This window comes from Tenrec ecaudatus, chromosome 4, assembly GCF_050624435.1.
Source record: "Tenrec ecaudatus isolate mTenEca1 chromosome 4, mTenEca1.hap1, whole genome shotgun sequence".
Classification (NCBI taxonomy): Eukaryota; Metazoa; Chordata; class Mammalia; order Afrosoricida; family Tenrecidae; genus Tenrec; species Tenrec ecaudatus.
Window position 1 is genome coordinate 84495031 of NC_134533.1, and position 18629 is coordinate 84513659.

The 18629-nt window shown below is 39.1% G+C and overlaps 1 protein-coding gene and 1 pseudogene across 1 annotated transcript in view; one reads left to right on the forward strand and one right to left on the reverse strand.

Moving 5' to 3' along the window:
- Positions 1-18629, forward strand: part of TMEM135 (transmembrane protein 135) — a 241999-nt gene that overhangs the window by 129163 nt on the left and 94207 nt on the right. The gene's annotated exons all lie outside the window — the stretch shown is intronic.
- Positions 2020-2145, reverse strand: LOC142446979 (thymosin beta-10 pseudogene; annotated as a pseudogene).

Below are 18629 nucleotides of genomic sequence, written 5' to 3' on the forward strand. Positions count from 1 at the left end.
AGCTCCTATCTGTACCTGTGTACATGCTCTGGTCTAGCCAGATTTTTAAGGTAGGATTGGGTCATGAGAGTGAGGTGGGGGGTGGGGGAGAGGAAGCAATAAAGAATTAGAGGAAAGTTGTATGTTTCAATCATGCTATACTACACCCTGACTGGCTTGTCTCTTCCATGTGACCCTTCTGTAAGGGGATGTCCAATTGTCTACAGATGGGCTTTGGGTCTCCGCTCTGCACTCTCACTCATTCACAATGATTTGATTTTTGGTCTGGGTCTTTTATACCTGATACTTGATCCCATCAATACCTCATGATGACACAGGCTGGTGTGCTTTTTCCATGTGGACTTTGCTGCTTCTCAGGTAAATGGCCACTTGTTTATCTTCAAATCTTTAAGACCCCAGATGCTATATCTTTTGATAGCTGGGCACCATTAGCTTTCTTCATCACATTTGTTTGTGCACCCTCTTTGTCTTCAGCGATCGTGTTGGGAAGGTGAGCATCATGAAATGCCAGTTTAATAGAACGAAGTGTTCTTGCATTGAGGGAGTACTTGAGTAGAGGTCCAGTGTCTGTCTGCTACCTTTATATTAAACCTATAAATATATGTTCATAGATATATTTCCCTATCCTCAGATATAAATGTATTTACATATATACATGCCTGTATTTAGACCTCTATAAATGCCCTTTGCCTCCAAGTTCTTTCTTCTATTTCCTTTTACTCTCTTCTTGTCTCAGTATCATGTTCGGCATTCATTTAGGTTTCAGTAATTCATCTTGATTACAGTGCCCTTGATCAAGCCCTACCAGGCTTCTTATACCTTCCTCATTATTGATTTTGGATCACTTGTTGTTTCCTTGTCCCTGGGTTTGTTAGCACCCACTTCCTCTCCCTCGCTCCCCCTCTCCCATGTCCCCCAGGAACTGTCAGTCCAGTTGTTTTCTCTTCCAGATTGTTTATCCCACCTATCATTTCTACATAGACCTGCAGAGATAATAATAAGCACACAAAAAAGACAGAGCAAAACAAAACAGCAGAAGAAAACAAAATAAAAACCTCATGACAAAAAAAGCAAATGAGAAAAACCTATAAATAGTTCAATGTCAGTTTATTGACCTTTAGGAGTGTTTCTGGTCGAGTCTGATGGGATGCTACAACCTGACCCCAAAGTCTATTTTTGGTATCCCCTGGGGACGTCATTGATTTGCTCCCCTTGCTGAACTGTTGCACACCCTTACCCTTTTGCCCTGGAGTGGTGGGATCAGATCATGCACAATTTCTGCACTGTGACTTCAGTGTTGTCCTTCGAAGCGCTATTATTCAGTGAGGGATGTCTTGTCTCCTGATGGGGCCGGCCTTAGCGTCCTCTCTGTGCATTGGCTGCTCTGAGCAGGAATATCGTCCTCAGGGCTTGATGTGCCAGGATGCGTTTCACCCTCTCCCCTTCCGTCTTCATTTGCTCCTTGTGCTTTGATCAGCTATGCCCTGCTCCCTTAGCTGTAGCTTCAATGCTGTTCTCTGAAGTGACTTCTTCTGGGGGAGGGGTGGTTTACACATAGTTGGGATTGGGGCTGGCCCGCAGACCTCTCTATTGGTTCCCTGCTTCGTGCAGGTATGTTGCATTCACGTCTTGGCACACCAGGTTTAAGTCTGGTCTCTCTCTCTCTCTCTCTCTCTCTCTCTCTCTCTCTCTCTCTCTCTCTCTCTCTCTCTCTCTCTCTCTCTCCCCCTCCTTCACTCCCTCCCTCCCTTCCTCCCTCCTGTGAAGATATAAACAACACCCTTGCTTGAAGGTTTAATTATTTTTTTTGTCACGAGGTGTGTTTTATTTTCATTAATCATGCAAATAATTTTCTGTAGTATCCCAGGGGGAACCGGAGAATTTGGTAGTCTCTTCGGAGACCCAGGGGCCGGTGGGTTCACGGTGCAGCTTGTCGCTCGTGTCCATCTTGCAGGTGACTCTTCCTCCACTTCATTCTGGTGGACGATGGAGGGGACGAATCCTCCAGGGTTAGGAGATTTAACTGCGCTTCTCCTGCTCAATGGTCTCTTTGGTCGGCAGGGGGTTCTTCTCCTGCGTCTCCGTTTTCTTCAGCTTGGCTTTATCGAAGCTGGCAATTTGTCCCATGTCTGTCTTGTCTGCCATTTTCTCAACGCAACCCCTGGCTTCCGGTTCCCAGACGAGCTCCCAGGCGATCCCTGGATGTTTAACTCTTTTATACTGCTGTAGTTTCTGTTCCATTCAAACTGTTGTGTTCTGTTCCATTCAAACTGTTCTACATAATACTTATTTCTATTAATTTTCCTCCCCATATTTCCTATCTTACATGCCAATACATGAATTCAATTTATTCTGTTCGAATTTCCCCATAAAACTCTTACAGATGTAGTGAATATCCATTCTGTAAACTTCTACTGTAGAAGGAATATGACTTATAAATTTCTATTACCCTCAAGTTACTTAACCTATCTTTAAAATGCAGTAATACTGCTCTACTGGGTAGCTAGAAAACGATGTCAGTTATTTTTTTTCTTGTTCTTCATGTGCTTCTTTGATTGTAATTTTTCAGTGGGAAGGGGCAGTCATGCAGAATTTAATGAGAAAAGATGAAGAAAAAGAGACAAGCTACTGGACACAGAAACATTATGATTTATTATGTGTTTTCGAATCTAAAATAAAAGCTGAATATAATAATTTAAGGCTTTGTTCTTGCTAGAACAGCCAGAATTATCCCTAGAAGGACAAATGGCAAGACTGACTTTGTCTTGATTATTATGGATGTGTTACCAGGAAGGCTCAATTCTTGGCGAAAGATACCGTGCTTAGGAAAGTATAGAGCAGTGGTTCTCAACCTTCCTAATGCCATGACCCTTTAATACAGTTCCTCATGTTGTGGTGACATCCCAACCATGAAATTATTTTTGTTGCTACTTCATAACTGTAATTTTGCTACTGTTATGAATCATGCGACCTCTGTGAAAGGATCGTTTGCCCCCCAAAGGAGTCGTGAGCCACAGGTTGAGAACTGCTGATATAGAGGGTCGAAAAAATAGGAGAAACCTAATCAGATGGATTGACACAATGGCGACAGCAGTAGAGGATATATATGCATAAGATTGCTGTAGGTTGGAGCTGACTTGTGAGCACATGCTCTGCGTCTTCCTATTTCCCACTCTGCTGCTGGGTTCCAGGATAAGAAAATGGGAAAATAGTGCATCCCTTGGTGACGGTTTATCCTTCCTTGGGTCATGAAGATGAGAACTTTGGGAAATAGGTTTGTGCGTGAACATGGGGATCTGTTTTCTCACTAACAGTAATCTTCATTTTACTTATTTTACTAGGTCTGTTTAGTTAGGTTTGCATTGTTGGTTGGGAATCACCGCTCCAGTCATTTAAAATATGATTCATTTCTTAATAGTTTTACTGAAGGAAACTGCATTTCATTTCATAAAGTGAGACAATGATATGCAGATAGCTGGACTTAACGCCACACTGTTTCAGATTGTTGGCAAAACATCAGAAATTGCATCTGAGGTTAATATATAGTAATTTGTGAAATGCTGTGATTTAATCAGTAATTTAGTAATGCATTTCTGTACATAGTTGACAAAAATGAGAATTGAGAAAATTTATTAACATTTATATCAGTTACTCCAGGACTATAGAGAGTCAAATGTTGGTATATGTAACTGATTTTGGAAGATTAAAATGTGTTTATTTTCCTCCTGTATCTTGGTACAAATTGTTTCCGCAGGGGTTTGGAGATTAAGATTTCTTATATGAAATAGCGCAAAACAAATTTAACAACGAATGCAAAATTCTGCAAAAGTCTCCTTAATATGACCTGTGGCAGTGTTGCTAAGAAGCTAATCAGAAACATTTGCTAACAATATTGGCATTTTTGAAAGAAAAAAAAAGAATATTGACCATGTCTAAGTGTATTCTGCATACATAGGAGAGTTAACAGAATAATGACTTTATAGGTTTAATACCCAATATTTAAAAATGTTGGGTTTTTTTGGTAAGGATAGTAGTAGTTTTGAAACTATTGTAGAAACTATTGTTTTGGACAATTTGCAGTTTTACTATTTAAATCATACACCCACATTTATAAAGTGATAATTTAAAATTTAAATGATCTTGTTTGGATTTTTTATTTTAGTTTTTTAAATTTAGTATGATATCTAGAAGCTGTGTTGATAAGAATATTGCTTCAAGAAAAGACAACATAGCAAAACAAACAATAACAATAAATACCCAAACCTATTGCTGTTTAGTCCATTCCAACTCCAATGACCCTATAAGATTTCCAAAGCTGTCGTCTTCTTGCACGCAGACTGTCACGCCTTTCTTCCTCAGAGTGCCTAAAGGACTGTGAACTGCAAGCCTTTTACTTACCAGCTGAGCACTTCATCGCTACCCTGTTAAAGATTCATCAAACCTCTCTCCCCTAGTAATCTTCTATGAAAGCAGAAAGCAGACAGGTAAGCACTTTATGTAGGCAAGGTGTGCTATGTCAGGAATAGCTTATCAGCTAGCTTAAACAAGTGGACAGACAAACCTAAACCTTTTGCCAGCTCCTGGTGACTCCACAGATCACATGGTCGTTCTGTAGGGTCTGTTTTGGCTGTGATTTTCATGGAGGCAGTTTGCCAGGCTTTTCCGCCATGTAGTCTCTGGGGGAGTTAGAACTACCAACCTTTAGCAGATGATCAGGACTGTTTTTGCCACCCAGGAACCTGAAGTAGCTGTTAACCACCACTCTTTGCAGTGATTTTAACACTTAAACTCATCAGTGCTTAGCCCAGAGCCTTAGGAGCCTGGGGCAAAGCAGGGGTGTCAAACTCCAGGAAAACACGGGCCATTTGGGCAACAACAGGCAAGATTCCCGTGGGCCACAGCACGTTTGTATTTCTATTTTGAAGTGAGGACTCAGGAATATGGATAGGATAATTAAAATACCATATCATTTCTTTATTTAAACATTTATTTATAAAACTAAAATTATTCTTTTTTACCTGAAACTTGCCAGCGCTTTCCTCCTACTAGTTTTCACTTACCTCTTCATGTTGTGACTGGAAAATATAACAAAGTAACTAATAAAAAACACAAAATGTTGGACAGTTGACAAACGTGATGCACAATCGTAATGGCTTCCCTCTAAAAATGTTAACTAGCGCTGCTGCGAGGTATGATTCATAACGGCACAGCCCAGAGTGCCCTTTTTAACCTTTTCGCTGCTGGAATCTGTTTACATGACGTGACACCGAGAGTGGCAGACATATCGCTTCCAAACGTCGCCGGAACTGAGTCAGCGCGTTGACACAAGTCCACTGGCCCCCAGGACAGGCACTGGGCCACGTGTATCCTCGTCTTCAGTAGTTAAAGGGTTAACGAGGGAATTGTGGGTATGGTATTGCCTCGATCTTCCCATAGCGCTATTTCTTCATTACAATTTTTTTCTAATTTCATTTTATTTCTGAGCATCGCAGGCCACAAAAAATTACCTCTGGGACCACATACGCCCCATGGGCTGCCAGTTTGACACCCCTGGGGTAAAGGGTACGGAGATGGAAGTAGGACACATGGCACTGCGTGGCAGCTGAGAGATCTTTTCGTTTGGAGGCTAGGGATATTTGTTTTAGGACTTTGGTTGTTGTGAAAGGCTCTGAAAATAGGGGCAGTACCAGAAATAGTTCAGTAGATTTTCCAGGTAATTCTTAGATCTCTCTTTGAAATTTGATGACTACATGTTTCCACTTTAATGATTTGTCCTCAGGCAATATTGTTTACTTAATTGAAAACATAAAAATTTCCAAACTAAAGAAGCAGTAATTATCACCATTTATTGAACCTCATCTGTGTGCCAAATAATGCACGAAATGCTTTACACATATTGTTTTATTATGTCCTCAAAACAGCTCCATAAGGGTGTACTTTCTTAGCTCCATTCATTTTAAAAACTGAGGCTGAGGTTACCTAATTTGCTCTAAGTCATACACTATAACAACGTGAACTTCAAACCTTCAGTGTTTTCCAGAATAACACATTGTCCTTCAGAATATAAAATTTTTAATTGAGTTAGATTTTGTTATTTAATGTAAATATATTCTTCATAACTCCAATGGGACTATATCTTTTTAAATATATTCCTAATTTGTAGAATTGTTTAAAAGAAGAGCTGTCATGACTGTAGTGATGTTCTGTATCATTGGGCTTATATTCTTGGCATTATACTGTCATGGACTTAGTGGGAACCGTAGTGTTCCTTACTGCCAGACATATGCTGTTAATGTGCAAAATAGATTCTTTGCTATTATACATGCAAGTCAGATAATGAGATAGTTGATGAGCGAGGAACAGGTGTGTTCAGTATAGCAGCAGAATGTATAAGTGAACTGGAACTACAGTCTTTCCCATCAATACCATTTTATAGTGAGGTAATGTTGGGAAATTTCTAAATATTGAAAATGAGATTGCCTGATTAAATTCTTTTTTCGAGCATTGTGAACATTGCTAAATTTTAGTAGTAGTAATAATTGTGATTGCTGATTTCAGCATTGCTCCTAATCTTAATTTTGTCATTCCAGAGTTTTCTGAGGTAACTAAACAGATGAAAACTCCCTTCTTAGACTGGCTAATTCAGTGTAATGCCGTCCTGTAGTAACATCAGGTGATCTTCTCCAAGCATTTAACAGTGAAAACCCCCCTTTTATTCTAGCTTCCATGTATGCAGATCATGCTTTTGCAGCAGTGCAGTACAGTTTTCTTGGTAAAACTCATAAGACAGGAAAAGTGAACAGTGGGATTAGTGCTTTGTTGTTGGGTGCCATCAAGTGATTCTAACTTCTCACAACCTTATATGACAGAGGACAATTGCCCCATAGGCTTTCCAGACGGATTTGTATGGAAGGATATTGCTAGGTCTGTTATCCTGTAGAGTAGCTGGTGGGTTTGTACTACTTCCTGGTGGTTAGCAACCAATCACTTAAACTTATGCCTCAGGCTCCTGGATTAGTGGTAGATAGTGAAAATTTTATTCAAAGAAGACCATTACTGGGAAGTTTGTTTGTGTATGTAGAGCATCAAGCAAAGGAGCGTTTTCTTTAAGAAAACCTCTCTGCTGATGCCGTGAAGGGGCCCAGGTGGCAGGGTTACTTACGTACAGACTGCTCGCCACAAGGACAGCACTTCTGCTCTGTTGCGTAGAGTTCCTGTGAGCTGGAATTGCTTAGAAGGCATTTCAGTTTCATGCCTGTTGCTTTTTTTTTGGTATTTTGCTATAGTCTTGCTGTATTTATTAATATAGATGCACACATAAATGTATATATGAGCATTCATACATACATATGTGCATACATATACCTATGATTATAGTGTTTGCTTAAGTAAATGGTCTTCTTTTCAATATATAAAACTTTCTTTCCTACATCATATCACTATGGAATGTTATGGGAAGGAAAGACTGCAGCTATGCTTTCAGTTATGCGGTTACTTCAGTTACAAAAACTAGTTAGAAGATCCATTTTTTCACTGAAAGTATTAAATAATGCTGAGTAAGCAGCCAAAATATACATTGTAATTGGTTATTGAAAAGTATATATATAAATTATACATTACATGGAGGCTTACATTTCAGATCATCACCTTGAGAGCCAACAGTAAAGGCCATTCACCCCCTTCCCGCCCCCCGTTACTTTACTCCTCACCCACTCCCAATTTAATCTTCTCCCCATTTTACCCAAATTAATATCTGTCAGAAGTCTAATCTATTGCTTTATCTCTCCTCCTTTGCCGCTCCCTTCCCCTTGGCAAACTCCAAAGTTTACATTCCCTTTGGTATATAAAAGTCTTTAACTTGTCCTCCCTAGCCCCAGTAGTGGTCTCACATAATGTGTGTCCTTAAAAAGTATGTTTTATTTTACTTTTTAAAAGCAGTTGACCTTTTAGTCAACACTGATGAAATTAGGTGCCAGAAGATTTAATTTTCACTTATAATTTCTATTCCATTATTTACCTTGGAACAATGCCATTCATTACTATCCAGTAATGAGCAATTCCAAGTTTTCCACAAATAGGGGTTCATGGAAATTTTAAATATTTGTTTCTAAAAGATTTCATGTATTTATTTTAATTATATTGTACTAGGCAACTTAATATTTTGTGAACACAGTTATTAACAGACATTCTTTGATAGTGCAAATGAGTGGGCCCTTGACTACTGAGAGGTTGGCAAATTTAGACAACCCAGCTGCTTGTGTTCAGGTATTTTCAAGTTGATTTCGAACCTGTGTACTATGGAAGTGTATGCTCTCCTGAGAATTGCTATGTGCGAGCCCATTGTTGCAGCTACTGTGTCAGTCCATCTCATTGGGGCCTTCATCTTTTTTCCCCCTGACCTTCTCTTTTATCAAACTTGATGTCCTTTTCTAGGGACCAGTCTTTTAAGATATCAAGTATAAAGTTCATGAGTCCTACATCACATCAAGCACAGATGCAAAGCTCTATTCTAAGGAACAGCTTTCTGCCTGTACTTCTTCCAAGACAGATTTGTTCTTTTCTCTTGCTTCCCAATATTCTTCATTAGCACCGTCTCGTAGTGCTATCCTCCCTTTCAGATCTTCTCCTGTATTGTGGCAGCTCCCTGTTGGTATTGCACGGCCATCGAGTCTGTTCTGATTCGGCATATCCTGTAGGACAGAGTTGACCTGCCCCTGTGGGTTTCTGAGACTGGATCGTTCCAGGACCGGAAACTCTTATCTTTTCCCCTGAAGGAGCTGTGAGTTGACACTGCTGATCTTGTGGTTAGAGGCCAGTGTATAACCCACTACACCACCAGGACCTCGACTTGTCTCATCAGGACAAGGACAGCTAGAATGCTTCTTAGAAACCAGGTCGGCCAGATTTTGTCTCATGTACGTGCTCCGAGCAGAGACTGGTTCCTGGAGAAGAACATAATGCTTGATAAAGTAAAAGATTAGCACAAAAGAGGAAGATCCCTACTGATGGCTTGACACAGTGGCTGCTACAGTGGGTTCAAGCATAACAATGTGAGGGCTTTGCTCTCTTATAATAAGGTCGCTATGAGTTGGAACTAACTCAGTGGCACCTAACAGAACAACCCTGGAAATGCACTGCTGCAATATGTTTTTAATTATCTTTAGAAAAATTTGTGATTAATTCAGCGATTAGCAGTTAACAAAATATACTAAGCAGGAAACTTTCAGCAGCTTTTTGTATAATTCCTATTACACAAAAGCTATTGTTCTAAATGGGTTGTCTTTGTAATAACCTTTGAGTCTGTCTATTTTAATGACTTGATTTTTTTCGTTAGATTTACTTTTTTGGGGGGACCCAGTTTCTGTAACTCTCTCTTGCCCAAATAATCTGAAAAATGAATATATTCCTGATGCTCATTTTCTTTCCTTTTCTAAATTGGTAATCATGCCTGAATCCTCCTTCTTCAGTGATTCATCTTGATCCTATTGGCAGCTGCCTAGTCACAGGCCTATAAAGTTTTCTGTGAAAATGACAAGTTGTTATTGTTGTGAAACATTTACATTATTTATGAAAACAAGACTAATATTAGTTTTTCACAATGTGTTTTAAAATACTTAAGTAAGACCCAAATAAGGCATTAGAAATATTTACATACATTCCTATGTGCTGATTAGTAGCTCGGAGCCCTCATAACACAGTGGATTTACATGTTGGGCTGCTTACTGCAAGGTCCCTCGTTAGAACCCGCCAGCTGATGAGGCTTTCTGCTTCTGCAAAGATTGACATCCTTGGAAACCACAGGGGCAATTCTACTCTGTCCTGTGGGGTTGCTGTGAGTCAAAACCAACTTAGTACCATTGAGTTTGGCTTGCTTTTGTAGCTAGAGTAGCCAGACACAGAGGTTCTCAACCCGTGGGTTGCGACCCCTTTGGGGGTTGAATGACACTTTCACACAGGTCACCCAATTCATAACAGCATTAAGAACTGTATTAAAGGGTTGCGGCCTTCGGAAGGTTGAGAACCACTGAGCTAGAGTCATAGGGTTGGCATACTTGGCTGCTAACTGAAACATTGGAGTTTGGAGTTCACCCCAAAGCTCCTTGGAGGGAAGAGCTGATGATCTACTTCTGAAAAATCCTATGAAAACCCCATGGAAATGGAAATTCTATGAAACAGAACCTTACCTGGCACACATGAGGTTACTGTGAGTCAGAAATGGTTATTACCTTAACATCTACATTAACATGTCAGTGGAAACAATTTGAGTATTGGTTATTATGAAGAACGGTCTCTAGTAGCAAGATTAGGTAAATGAGTGTCCTGAGAAACTGATGAAAGACACATAGATAAAAGGACATATGCACACATACTTTTATACCAATCTACATTCAGTTTCTTGAGGGTTGAAGAGTCCATGAGATCCACTCGTGGATCTTATTAAGGCTCCATCTTAAAAATTTGTGACTTATAGGTTTGTTTTTTTTTAAGGTGAGCTTTGTGTTTGTAGAAAATGAGTCTGATTGCATATCATGATAATTCAGTTGAGCATGCGTATTAGCTTTTATAAGCTAGTTTACAGTGTGTTCAAAATAGATATTTATGCAGTATAGGAGAGTGTACTTTTAAATAATTCTTACAGAAAGAAAAGAATTGAGTTTAGCTTATATAAATTGTTTACTGAAATTGGCCTTGAAAAAAAAAAGGTTGGTCTTTTAAATTAAGCCTATCTAATCTGTTCATACATGAGATAAATCCTGATTTTCTTATAAATACCCTAAAGAAATTGATCACATAACAGTTGGATAGACATTTTTAATCTCTTCTTTGAAATTAAATTGTCCATATTGTATTTATAATGTAAGGAAAAAATCAAATATTAGCCAGTACTATGGGAAAATCCTATTATCTCTCAATTCAATTTTTCCATGAACTTTTTGAAACCATTTTATATCTATTGGATGAAATAATAATCGGGATCTTTTTTGTGTTGAAAGTTAATTGATACAAGTACAGCAGTCAGATTTTATTTTTTACTTTCAGTAGCATAACAGTCCAAAATGAAATCCAGTGTGACTGTATTGTTAAAAGTGATGGGGAATGTTTTCTTCTAATACTTGACTGCATTCTGCATATTTCTAATTGAATAATTTAATTTTGCCGAAGTAGACCTCAGTACATGTAAGATGTGAACGCTAATGAAAATTTCAAAGAAGAATAATTACCAATATTTTAATGTTTAGTTTTCATTAAAAACTGGCCATTTTACCTTGTTCCTTTTTATGAAAATGAAGTCATGCTTTCACAAATGCCAGTTTGTGCTTTGGCCTCTAACTTAATTAACACGAAGGAATTTATGCTTAGGATAGATCAGAAACGGAGACAGGATGTACCAGGAACCACCTGCTTTCCTTAGGGGCATATGCTATTAAAATATTAACCACACTATTTCTTGTTATAAACAGAATTTTCAGGTGAAAAATTTGGCCAACATATACACACACCTCATTTTTGCTGTGCCCTATATATTTAATGCACCTAAATGGTTACATTTAGAAATATTCTTAGAACTTTGCAACTTCCACCCCCAATTAGCCTGGTCTATTATTGTTAATTAAAATTTGAAGACCTAGAAAGCCAAGTCATGTTTTCTGTTTCAAAGTGCTCAAACTTGGGGTGTTGTGAAGACTTGGTTTCGAACAGATTATACAGTGCGTCTCCTCATTATCTCTCGAGAATGACAATACTGAGTCGTCCCACTCCGAGAAACACTCTTTGCTCGTCTTCTTCTAACTTCTTGGGTGGAAACTGGATTGGTATTTAGACAAGACGTTTTCAAAACATCCCCAAAAGGATTTTCTCTATGCTATGGCTTGTAAAATTTTTTTTGAAAAGGAATTTTGTTTTCTACACTGTCGGCAAAAGAAATCTGGAATTTGTTAAGAGAAATAACTAAGTGTATAATTGGATTAAAATGGATATTTATTTTATTTTTAATCATGAAATCTATACCTAATAACTTGTATTCTCAAGGTACTAATTTAGGATTCAACCTAAAATAAGTATACATTCATGTAATTGATTTATTTAAAAATAAAAATACAAATACCATCATAAATTAATATGGGAGAAGTATGTTAAACCTTACTAGAAACTATGCTAACTGCTAATACAAACGACCTTGGAAACCTCCAGAATGGTATTGTGTTTCCTTGGTGTAATAAGCATGGAAAATTTTAAAGGCAAGTCTTTTGTGTCGACTAAGTTTGGACGATTACAGTATACCATTGAAAAACCTAGATTCTACAGTAGATTGAATTGAGAGGCTTTCCCATAATTCATCTGATCAGAATTTAAGCACACTTTTTTCAGGGTGGAGGGGAGGTAGCCAGTGCCCATTTTCATTGTAGTTTAAGGCTTCTTTGAACATAGGTTAATAAAATAATTCAGGACCTTTGCTGCCAGAAGAAATAGTAGTCAGTGGGAACTGAGTATGCAGAGAGGAATCTACAGCTGGATGGACATGGTGAGAATCCAACCAGATATAAGCAATACCATGCCTAATCAGGGAAGGATTTTCTCTGAATGAATTCTGGAATGAGCAGATGCCCAAGGCACTTGGCAGATGGCTTGAGTCTGGGTACAGGACACACCATGTGGAAGAACTAAGTGACATTCCATTATACCATTCCAGGAGTAAAGGATCCAGATGCTGTGTTTAACATAATAGCAGTAAAAAGATTATATATCCTTTTAACTTTTGATGGCCAGTTTTTGTGGGTTATTTATTTGTATTGAATTGTCTCCCAGAATATCTAAAAAGTTGTGAAACTTGGCTGGAAGACAACTGTTGGCATTTTATCTATAGCACAGTGTGATTGGTGAACAAGTCAGTGGCTTGTTCATTTAGGAGTACAATAATCCTCATGTTAATGCCCTTTCTTTATCAAATGATAACAGTTTTATGAATTACCATACTGGTTAAATAATCTGTAGCTCTTATTTATGTTTATAATACCTCCGAGGAAAAAAATAACATACTGTCTGTCGTCTGAAGCCTGGTTCTCGTTCTTATTTGAGGTTAATGGGAATGCCAGGCTCTGTGCGAAAATAACTAAGGCTCACTACAGATTGTTACAACGCGGCTTCGTTTCTGTGACCCATGTACTTTGCCCTGCTGAAACCATAATATTGTTTCAGCTTTAATTTTGCTCTGAGTTCATATAGCGCCTTCATCCTCCTCTACCTCTTGAGTGACACGGGGGTCTTTTCTTTTTCTGAATGGAAAAAGCCAATCTTCTTAAAAAATTAGGATGGATAAGGGCTCCTTGGACAGTTACGTAAAGAAACTGGAAACCTGGCTTCAGCCATTTACTTTCACAGTTCATATGTGAACAAGTGAGGACAACGGGTAGTTGGCTTTTTTTCTTCTTTTCTATATAATATTTAGATTAGTTATTTGGGAAATTTAGAAACATGTATTTGAGGTTTTTTTCCTTTCTTGAATGACTTTGCTATAGATGTTTTGAGTTTGCAGAACTTATTACCTTTTCATAAATCTAATTCATTATATAGTCAACTGCTTGTCACAGAGACTATATTTTAACCTACTTATTGTGCATGAAACATAGTAGATGCCCCATGCTTAAATGGAATGAATTTGGTGGAAATTTTAATTCTTTCCTGGGAGTTTTAAAGGAGTCTTTGAGAAAAGTCCATGACGCTCATAGGTTTTCCAAAGCTCCATAGTGCACCAGCTAAACTCCCCGATTCATTCTTTGTCTTTCTAACTATCATTTCTGAAGTACAGATAGCAGTTCTTGTAGTGCATGCCAATTAGATGGCGTATCACGCATTTAATGGAACATATGATATGATGGTTCTCTTAATGATTATTACACTGGACTCTGAGAGAAAGGTCTTCTTGTTCCTCCTTTTTAAATGACAAGTGCTGATTATAAAACCAAAACAGTGGAGTCGGTATCGGGGTGACAATTAATGTGGGAGCAGAGCAGCCACTACATCAGCCATTCTAAGCTTTAATTTGCTGAGCCGCTGAAATATTCCATCCTTTCAGGTGAATAGCATGCCTTCCAAGTTTAATTACTTCATTTTAAAATGGCGATGATTAAAAACTTATAGTCATGAACTATTGTGAGAAATAGATACTATTTAAAAATGTATCTTTTCGGCATGGAGTAGGGAACCAGTGGAGAGGTCTGGGGGGCTGGCCCCAGTCCCAAATACTAAGTAGATGCCTGCCCCTCTCCCCAGAAGAATTTATTTCAAAGGACAGCATTGAATCTGCAGCTCCGAGAGCGGACCTATCTGATGGGAGCACACGGGAGCAGATGAAAGGGGGAGGAGGAGAGAGTGGAACACAGCCTGGCCCACCAGGCCTTGAAGACTATGACCCCAATTAGAACAGCCAGTCCACAGAGAGGACCACATGGCCAGTCCCACTATGAGATATGACACCCCTCATTGACCCATGGCCTTGCGAGGGACAGCACCGGAGACACAGTGTGAGAATTGCGCCCGATCTGATCCCACCACACCGAGGCAAAGCACTGCGGGAGTGCAGCGGAACAGCAAAGGAATGGAGTGGCAAGGTCCCAAGGCAATGCTGAAGGTAGACTTTGGGGCCAAGGCTTGGTGCCCCAACAGACTGAACTGGAAAACACTCCTAAAGGTCAACAAATGATCCTTGAACTAACTACAAGCCTTTCTTTCTTGTTGTGTGTTGTTTTGTTCTTTGTCAGTGGTTTGTTGTTATCGTTGTTTTGTTGTATATTGTTGCTTGGTTGTGCTCTGTCTTGTTTTTGTGCATGTTATTATCTCTGTAGGTCTGTCTAAATAAGATAGGCTGGATGAACAATCTGGAGGAGAAAACAACGGGAACGATAGTTCTGGGGGACATGGCATAGGGGAATATGGGGGGTAAGGAAGTGGCGTTAACAAACCCAGGGACAAGGGAACAACAAGTGATCCAAATTGGTGGTGAGGTGGGTGTGGCAGGCCTGGTAGGCCATGATCATGGGTAATATAACCAAGAGGAATTGCTGAAACCCAGGTGGGGACTGGAGCATGATAGTGGGACAGAGGGAAAGGCAAGGGAGATAGAGGAAAGACCTGGGAGGCAAAGGGCATTTATAGAGGTCTAGATAAAGACATGTACATATGTAAATATATTTATATCTGAGGATGGGGAAATAGATCTATGTGCCCATATTTATCGGTTTAGTATTAAGGTAGCAGAAGGACATTGAGCCTCGACTCAAGTATTCCCTCAATGCAAGAATACTTTCTTTTATTAAATTGGCATTCTCAGATGCTCACCTTCCTGATATAACCGCTGAAGACAAAGCGGATGCATAAGCAAATGTGAAGAAAGCTGATGGTGCCCGGCTATGAAAAAATATAGCGTCTGGGGTCTTAAAACCTTGAGGGTAAACAAGCGGCCATCTAGCTCAGAAGCAATAAAGCCCACATGGAAGAACACACTAGCTTATGTGATCACAAGGTGCAGAGGGATCAGTTATCAGGCATCAAAGAACAAAAAATCATATCATTGGCTGCACACCTCCATGATATGATTGCTGAAGACAAATGGGTGCATAAACAAATGTGGTGGAAAAAGCTGATGGTGTCCAGCTATCAAAAAGTTTAGCATGTGGGGTCTTAAAGGCTAGAAGGTGAACAAGCAGCCATCTAGCTCAGAACCAACAAAACCCACATGGAAGAAGCATACCAGCCTGTGCGATCACGAGGTGTTGAAGGGATCAGGTATAAGGCATCATCAGAACAAAAAAATCTTACCATAGTGAATGAAGGGGGAGAGTGCAGAGTGGAAGCCCAAATCCCATATGTTGTGCACTGGAGATCCCCTTACAGAGGGGTCTAGAGGAGGAGATCAGTCAAGGTGTGATGTAGCAACGATGAAAAATACAACTTTCCTCTAGTTCCTAAATGCTTCCTCTTCCCTTCCCCCTCACCCGTCCCCCCCCCCCCCCAACTATCATGATCCGAATTCTACCTTGCAAGTCTGGCTAGACTAGAGGATGTACACTGGTACAGCTAGGAACTGGAAACACAGGGAATCCAGGGCGGATGATCCCTTCAGGACCAGTGGTGTGAGGCCGATACTGGGAGGGTAGAGGGAGAGTGGGTTAGAAAGGGGGAACTGATTACAAGTATCTACATGTGACCACCTCCCTGGGGAATGGACAACAGAAAAGTGGGTGAACGGAGATGTCGGACAGGGCAAGATATGACAAAATAATAATTTATAAATTTTCAGGGGCTCACGAAGGAAGGGGGAGTGGGCAGGGAAGGGAAAAAATGAGGACTTGGTGCCAGGGGCTTAAGTGGAGAGCAAATGTTTTGAGACTGATGAGGGCAATGAATGTACAGGTGTGCTTTACACAATTGATGTATGTATGGGTTTTGATAAGAATTGTATGAACCCCTAATAAAATGATTAAAAATATATATCTTATATAGTGTCTGCACAATGCTGTCTACTATCATAGCTTTATTATTTTTATTTTATTCCAATTTACCCCCTTTCTGTCTTCTGACTCCTATTTACTTTTATTATTTTTTGTTTGTAAGCTTCCACTTAGTTCCTTTTAGCTTCTTAATTGTCGTTAATGACTTTTAATAGTTAAACTGTAGTTCTTCCATGTGGTAATTAATAGAGATGTGGTCAGTGTGGGTATTTAGTGAGGGTGTCTAATGTCTAATTCGTCTCTCTACTCTTGACTCTTAGATTATACTTTCAGTGCATGCTTTGTTCAATAAATGAATTTGCATCTTGATTTCACTTGAACATTAACTTTTCTTTTAAATCATAAATCTTGGGTTATTCTACATGAAAGCCTTTGTCCTAAATCCTTCAACCAGTTATTTTAAGCTACTCATTTTAAAACAAAACTGCCAGCAGAATTAAAATTTTGTTTTAGTATGGAACATAAAATCTAGATTGTATTCATTACTGAGTTTTGATTTTTAAAGATTGATATACTTTAAATATTTTAAATTTTGTGAAAGATAAGGTAAAATTTTAATTCTTACCATAAAAGGACAAGCTACATTATATGTACTTCCCAGCCATCAATTCTGCTTTATGTACAACTGGAAAATTTCAAGATTAATATGTTTCCAAATTGCTGACCTTGAGGTATAAATCAAGAAAGGTGAGCCATGACGGTGAGACTAGATCTAAGGTCTGGCATATTTAGTGTCATTTCTCACAATTCAGTGAAAACAAATGATTTTATCTGCCTGCTATATCGGGGGGGGGGGTGTTTCAAGAAGTTCATGGGAAAAATGTAATGAAAAGATAACGGGAAATTTCCATAAACTTTTTGAAGCCTCTTCATATATCAACTTTTGGATTTGCTTCACTATATGCTATTGACATCCATTTTAATAATCTGATGTATGTTGAAAAAATTGACTCATGAAATCATAGAATTTTGGAGTTCTGAAGATTTGTAGAGATTAATGCAACTTCTTTATACATACCAAACGGTTAAAGCTTAAGAATGTAAGTGATGAGCTCAAATTTACACTCTTAATTTTGAGCCTCGACTTCTTTCCTAGTTCTAGTCTGTTTTTTGTGGCCCTGTGTGCCCCAGAACAGGACAAGGTGCTTAGTAGAGTCTAAAGTTCAACCTTTAAAAACATTTCTTAACGGGAGTGATACGTATAGTTTTGAAAGATGGCTGCTTTAAGTAGAAATAACAGTATTTCAATAGCACTTATAAAATCTGCTAGGGATCTACCCATATGTAGAATTGCTTGGAGTAAAGATTTTACTTTCTGGGACTTTGTCTTAACTCCCAGTAGAGACTTATCAAAAGGTATACTCACTCACTCACTCACTCACTCACTCACTCACTCACTCACTCACTCACTCACTGCTGTAGTTAGTCCTAACCCAGTGACCAGATGGGACACAGTAGAATAGCCCTTTGGGGATTCTCGACTTTTAAATCTGTATGGAAGCAAGAAAGCCCTCTCTCTCTTCTTGTAGAGTGAAGAGTTGTTTGCAATCCCTGGCCTGTGGTCAGCAGCTCAGTGGGTAGCCCACTAAATCACCAGGGTCCCTTGAAAGGAATACAGACAATTGAAGAAGCATTGCCAGAATGCAGAGTAATTAAGGTGATGTAGGCAAATGAGTGGTGAGATGTTTTGATGTGGGGAGCCATGTAAATACTATCCTAGCATCTTGTATCATAGTGTTTTTGTTCATATGCAATCCCACCATACTGAGCCTCCAGAGGGTGTTAGGACTCAAGTATTAGTAGCTTTCCTCGCCTGCTGGCAATAGCGCAGGTATTGAAAGAAGAATCAGTGAGGATGAGAGATGGTGCTTCCTGACTATTAAGTCTCACTTCAAGATTCTGCAAGTGCCTGATAATGCGAAGTTTATCACTGAGTCTCTCCTGCTTTTCCTTGCGCATTCACGAAGTGTTAGTGATCTACACACAATATCAGCTTTTGTTGAATGGGTGAGTGGATAAAATATGATTGAAGTACAGCCGAGGCCACAGGAAATTTATAGCTTCTATTACAGAAAAGGGAGATGAAGTTTGCACATCTATTTGAGTAATGGAAAGGTCTCA